This window comes from Chaetura pelagica, unplaced genomic scaffold (assembly GCF_000747805.2).
Source record: "Chaetura pelagica isolate M959 unplaced genomic scaffold, ChaPel_1.0 scaffold441, whole genome shotgun sequence".
NCBI lineage: Eukaryota > Metazoa > Chordata > Aves > Apodiformes > Apodidae > Chaetura > Chaetura pelagica.
In genome coordinates this window covers 425,696-432,750 of record NW_009952164.1, presented here as the reverse complement: position 1 = coordinate 432,750, position 7,055 = coordinate 425,696, and positions in this window count along the sequence as shown.

Below are 7,055 nucleotides of genomic sequence, written 5' to 3'. Positions count from 1 at the left end.
TGGGTATGGAGATCTCCCAGCTTTGAGTCCAGAACTGAGTGCTCATGCTGCCTGCGTGTGCCAGGGCGGCTCAGGCACCAACTCTGTGCAGTTTTGATGGGTGAAAAGGGCCCAGCAGACACTTCTGTAGCACTAAATGGGGAAAAACTATCATGGAGACACCAGCTCTGGACAACTATAGGAAGGGAAGGCTACAGCTTGCCCTGAAATGCTTCAAAGTGATCAAAGATGTAACAGGAGAGGAAAGGCTTGTGAAGCTCGTTCAACTGCTAATGTGAAAGCCAGTTTATTGACTTTACACTGCATTAATATATTTACACCTACAAAAGAGTGACCTGGCAGAGGTCTTGCTGAATGGACAAGATCCAATACCACTTTGATGTAAGATACCATTCTCAGCCCACAAAGGCAGAAAAGCAAGGAGATGCATTTACTGTCACCTGCAGTCCTTCAGAGGAGATCTGTATCTTTGTGATACAGCTCCAGGAGATGCTCTGCATTGGGAAGATTAGAAGATTCCCGCTGGATCTAGGAACTTTTGAGATCCCCAGTTGAGGGTCTTATGGCAAGGCTCTATCCCAAGGAAAACAGAGGTTTTGTCAAAATTAGGAGCTCAAGAAACATGACCAAGGGGTGTAATAAAAAGAGTGAAATAAGTGATGTCAAGAAGAGAGAGGTAGACCATGCTTTTCTGAGAGAGGACTTGAGAGAATGAAACACAAAGTTCATCAGGAGTGGCTGAAGGCAGCTGGTTTAGGGGATTCCGCAATTCAGTGAAGGAAAACCAAGGGTGTTGATTTCCTCTAGAACTCTGTTTTCTCTGAAGTCCTGTAGTTGAGAATTCTTCTCCTTCCAGAAAGCCAGTGAATAACTAGACAATCCACTCCCAATGGAAAGCAAATTGCAAAAACAGACCCCAGAAATCAACACACTTGGGTCTGTAGTCTTAAGATTTATCTCACTTAGGAGGAGGAGGAAATACATGAATTTATGCTGAGGAAAGCAATTATTTGAGTGGGCACCTGGAAGAAACTTGCAGGTGCTGCTGTCCCAGTGACTGCTGCAAGATCAGCCACTGAGACTAAGTCTTTTATACTCCAGATCTCATTTGCGTTTTAGATTCTAATTGTGTCTGCAGGTGCTGTATGCAAGAGTGTTTGCACATCCACATTGCTTAAGCTGTGGGCTCTTGCTGTGTCAATGTCAGCATTGCCATTAACATTAGTAAGTTCAGTCCAGCTCCTCTAGAGCAGCATCTGACTGCTTCTTCCTAATGCATCATTCCCAGGGTCAGGTAGACCCAAGCTTACATAATTTGCTGAAATTGTGGTGAATTCATCACCACCAGAAAAGAGTAACGCAGGTTCAGAAATTTTTCTAAATAGTATATTCTCCTCAAAAGAAAATTAATTAACACAGGGTTATTCCTGTCCTGAAAAAGGAGGTCAGACTAGATGATCACAACTGGTCCCTTTTGTCCTTGTAATACATACACACATACACAGTGTTAGGAGCTGTTGGAGAAAAGCACAATGCCAACAGTAATACCACGCAGAGAATGCTAAAGAAAGTGGGCCAAGTTAAATTTGGACAAATATATCATCAGAGCAGCAGAAGCAAAGCATTTCCATCCTGTTTTCCCAGCTCAGAGAAGGCAGACTTGGCCTGCAGTGGTGTCAGACCAAGCTGCTTGAAGCAGCAGTAACACTTTCTGACTTTCTTGGGTTTGTACAATACACTATAACAGGATGCACTAAAGAAAGTTTTGTGTTGTTGTTGAAAGACATGCAAGGCATTCCTTTGAAGGAATTAACTGCCAGTTCAGACATTTCAGGTTATTAATATGGAGCAGGGGGTACATGAAGGGCCTGTGTCTCATCCCCATAAACAAACCACTCTCAGAACAAATAAAAATTGTGTCCACCAGTGTTCAGACAACTGCTGCTGCTGCCAAGAAATATTGTTTGCTATGTATGTATTGCTTGCCTACATCAAAATGGCAATCAGCTCATGTGGTACATCCCACCTGCAGCCCTGCAGCTTCCTCTCAACACAGCTGCTCTTTCACTTGTGGCCTATCTGCTACCATGGCTGTCCTGGGGATGCCACCACCCTGCACTGAAGATTTCACCCTCTTTGGTTTCCCAGGAACCTGCTAACATCACTCAAGCCAGAGACTATTCCAGCCTGATTGCTTCCAACCTAATAACCAGTGTTTCGTGAGCCCCCAGTTCTTGTTGGGTGGGATTCCCTCCACCCCAGCCATTCTTGGCTGCCCAAAGATTTCCCAGCTGTGGCAGCAGGGAAGGAGCTGCTGGGATGGAGCTGGGAAGGAGCTGCTGGGAAGAGCAGCAGGAGAGAGTTGCTGTGGAGGGAACAGAGCAGAGAAAGAGCAAAGTGAGAAAAACTCCATAAAGATGAATATCCTCAAAAAAGACTCTGGACCATGGAAGAAACCATGTCCAATTTGAGCCTCACTATTTGAAAAGCATAATTCCAAAGGAATGGAGTGAGATCTGGCAGGAGATGAAGGGATAAGAACTGATCACATTCTTTTCATACAATTATGGGCATCCAGCCAACCTGCCAGTCTGAATTGACTCTTGCTAGGCAGAGGGTGGTTTTCAGAAATAAAGGTGTGGAGAAAGGGACAGGGAAAGGTTCAACCATTGTATCTACCCTGGCTTCTCCCTCCTCCCAGGGCACATTCATCTTGTGCTGTGTGAACACCACCATTCCATTTTCCATTGCAGGAAATATTCTCATCAAATTAATTAGAGTTTCAATAAGAAATAATATCTTTGTAAGGGCAACCCCTGGGAGTGATGCTGTCCCTCATTCTGGCAGGATGCTTCTCACAGTGCTTCAACTGCTGTATGAAGATGGGCCTGGAGAACTGTTTCTACCTGCTGTGAATTCACTTGCGAGGCTGCAGTGCACACCTGTCCCTAGAGCAGCCAGACCAACTGGGCTCATCTGGAATTCAGCTCTCAAAACTTAGGAGTAAGTGACTGGGAGAGAAATTCCTAGTGCAGAAGGAAGCATCTCATAGTGTGAATAAAAACCTGGCTAAGAGCTAAAAGGCCAGCAGAGCATGGGAGAGACAGCCCTGGTACTTTGCTTTATACGACTAATTAGCTGAAAGTGATTTTCCGTCCATCTGAACAGAGAACACAAACTCTGTGCAAATCACCACCAGGCAGCTGGAAGCTGTTAGTATCCCTGCCGAAACTGCTGGTCACATAAGCTGTGGCTGTGAACAGGGAGAGAGCTGCAAAACCTGGAAGTGGAGAGGCAGTTTGTGCCTTACAGCCTGGCACAGACTGCAGGAAGCAGAGAGGCAGTGGGAAAGAAGGAAAGAAGGAGTCTGCTCATGGAAGAAAAGACATTAAAAAATAGTGCTACATGGGCATTAGAACTGTCTGTGTGCTGTGCAAAACATGGAACAAAATGTGTTCCCAAGTTATGCTAAAATAGAAAATAGGGTAAAGTTAAATATATAAATGCAATAAAGCCAAATATATAAATACAATAAGCCAAAAACAGGTCTTTAGGAGGAACTTGTTTATGGCATGAAACCTAAATCAAGCCTCTTTCAAATACATGAGGCAGAACAAGTGCTAGGCAGTTGGTGGTGCCAGCATGGGGCTGGAAGGACAAGTCACAGGTGGATGAGGGCAGGGAAGAAAAGCTAAGTGGCTCCTCACACCTGTTATGCTGGGGACATCCAGATGAGTTTCCAGCAGGCAGCCTTTTGGGGAGAGAGCAGGGGATTCATACTTCAATGGAGGTGTCAGCCATATCTGTTAAACGGCTTAACTAAGTGGTGTTTCTAAGACTTCAGGCATCACCAGAGCAACCACCTTGGGCATCTGCAGATTTCTTTTTAAAAGGCACCAAAAAAAATAATCACGTGAAGTCCTGAAGCAGCCCTCCCCCTAGAAGTGTGCAGCACAAGTTCCCTGTGCACCTGGGAGACGCAGGGAGCACGAGCTGGGATTCAAAATAGCTGAAACGTGTCAATCACAGACACTCTCAGCAGAACCAAGGAGAAAACAAGGGCACTTTTGAGAGACAGAAACTTCAGGAGCTCACAAAAGTTTGTCTCACTCATCAGTTGAAACAATCCAGTAAAAAATTTGGGGGAATAATTTTTGTCATCAGATACACCATTTTTTCAAACTATCACTTTCTCCATTTTGTTGTCCCATCAGAAACTCTAAGCAAAGTGTCCTGGCAGGTGCTGCCAGTGAGAACTGCATCAAATGTTCTTTCTCTTTTAGCCCTCCTGGCCCTCTTCTCCTTGGCCTTTGCTCACTCTCCAGGCTGCACAGGGATGATGCACCCCAGCAGCTGGGGTACAGAGGGACACTACAGAGTTCTTGTGAGAGCTGCAGACTATCCAACAAGGTGAAAAAACATACAATGAGAAGCACTCACATGAAGAAATGTTACAGCTCAGGTGGGAGTAGATTTACATCAGTCTGATCAAAGCCAAAACATTCCTTTATAAACATTTCTGAATTTTCCTGAACTTCGTGTGTTGCAAGAGTTGAAATTTTGACTTTGTTTCAAAACAGGGCTAAAATAAATGTTGAAATATTGGCACTTCCCATAGGAAGGAAATTCCATTATTTGAGCTGCTCTGTGAAACACAAAGGAGATTCATTTGCAGAAACTCTGTGAAGTTGGAATGAAGGTCACAACTGCATAATTGGACTCTGCTCCCTAGGCCAAGGGAACAGCACAGGATACAAAATTAATCCCAACCCCCAAATTAAGGTTACTGTAACAAGGAGAGCAAGACCACAAAATTGCAAAATCCAGGAAAGGAAGGCTTGAAGGATTGCTTAACACACAAGAACAGCGTGGCAATTAGCAACTGGGAACATCCCAACAGCTTCCAGAAGACTTCCACGTTCCCCTGCCACGTCCAGGTAGGGATGGTTCCCATACCCACATGTGCAGTGGGGGGTGTCAGCAGTCCAGACATATCGAGCCCTTTCAAAAGGCTAATGGAATAAGTGTGATTGGAAGACAGTGTCACCAGGGGATGGTGGACACAGCCATCAGCTGGGGTTTTTCTAACCCAGCCCCACAGATTCCATGTCTTATCCAGAGTGTGCAGAGCAAACTGAATGTGCACACTTAGCCCATTTCTAGGTGTTTTCTAAAGATCCAATAGATAATCAATGTCTTTCTTAAAAAAAACCAAAGAGATTGTAAAAGAAGTAGTTGCTCTACTGGACATGCAAGCCCTCTGTAAGAATCTGTCCTCAAAAGTCCTTGGCCCAGAATGGCACTTGTTTAGGACTGAGGTCTTTCCAAGTTGGGCAGAGGGCAGGTTTAAAGAGGGAGTGGGTGCAAAACAAACTGTCCTGTCCCTATGTAACATTTTTAGTCTACTTGTGAGATAGCATAAATCATTTTGATGGGTGCTTTGTGGAGAAAATCACCAGGGAGCTGATTTCAGGAAGCTGTTCCAGGCTGTTTCCCAACAAGCTCTTTATCTTCAAATGGCTGTGCAAGAACACTCTTGGTAAGCTGAGTAAGTGTCAGGAGGCACAGTTGTCATGTCTTTTCTGATTGCCTCTCACAAGGGTGACATTGTGAGTGTCCTTTTTACTCGTTGCTGGTAATTTATGTTGCCATGTGGCCGCTGTGCCCTGGGAGTGACACTCTTGGAATGAGGAGCTGCTCACCATGGGGTTTGTTCCCAAAGGATTGTTCCACCCTGGAAAGGCTCTGTCTGGGCATCAGGCACTTCCATTCCAAGAGAGCAGAGCTCTTCACCTCCTCTATGGCTTCAGGCAGTTGCTCTGTGTCCTATTTAATAACTCAAAGGTGTCTGGAAATCGCCACAGATGCAAATCAAAATGAAACATGAAAAAAGCTGCTGAAGGAGAAGGTTTGAAGCCTTTGTCACTGTGCATTTATGCCTCAAAAAAGCCAAGGAGGATTAACCAGGGGATTAAAAAACTGGGTAGGACTTAGTCCAGATTCTAGGAGCAAAGCTGAACTTCAGGAAGCAGAACAGAGCAACGACTCCCTGTTAGCCAAGCATTTCCCCCAGCGCAGGGCTGAGGGTTGGCTCATGTGGCCGCTGTGCCCTGGGAGTGACACTCTTGGAATGAGGAGCTGCTCACCATGGGGTTTGTTCCCAAAGGATTGTTCCACCCTGGAAAGGCTCTGTCTGGGCATCAGGCACTTCCATTCCAAGAGAGCAGAGCTCTTCACCTCCTCTATGGCTTCAGGCAGTTGCTCTGTGTCCTATTTAATAACTCAAAGGTGTCTGGAAATCGCCACAGATGCAAATCAAAATGAAACATGAAAAAAGCTGCTGAAGGAGAAGGTTTGAAGCCTTTGTCACTGTGCATTTATGCCTCAAAAAAGCCAAGGAGGATTAACCAGGGGATTAAAAAACTGGGTAGGACTTAGTCCAGATTCTAGGAGCAAAGCTGAACTTCAGGAAGCAGAACAGAGCAACGACTCCCTGTTAGCCAAGCATTTCCCCCAGCGCAGGGCTGAGGGTTGGCCGAGTGCAGCTCTGCCGCTCTCTGGGCAGTGTCCAAAATGCTCCAGGGCAGCAGAGCCTCCCACAGACACTGAGCGGGAAGGTTGAGAGCCCTTCTGTAAGAAAAGCTGCTGGCCAAGCCACTGGGAGGAGCAGGCACAGGAGGAATGAGAGATGCCCTTTGTCCGGGGCTGCCCAACGGCGGCAGGTGCTGTGGACCGGGCAGGAGGAGCAGAGATCAGCCCTGCACCAGCCTGCCCTGCCACCACCTGCCTCTGTGGCTGCTCTGGCTCTCAGCACCATTTCTCAGGAGTGTTTTGGGTATGTGGTGCAGGCAGAGTGCTGGAGTCTGTTTCCCATAAACATGGACATTCATTTGGGAATAAAATTATCTCCTTGTGCAGCCCGTTCCAGTATGAGTTTTGCTGGAAAGATGGCTGAAACTTTGCAGAGTACAGAGCTTGGGTTTCCAGTCCCCATCTGATGCTTGAAGGACCTGGGACCTCATTGAGCTCATGCAGCTTTCAATAGGAAGATTAGT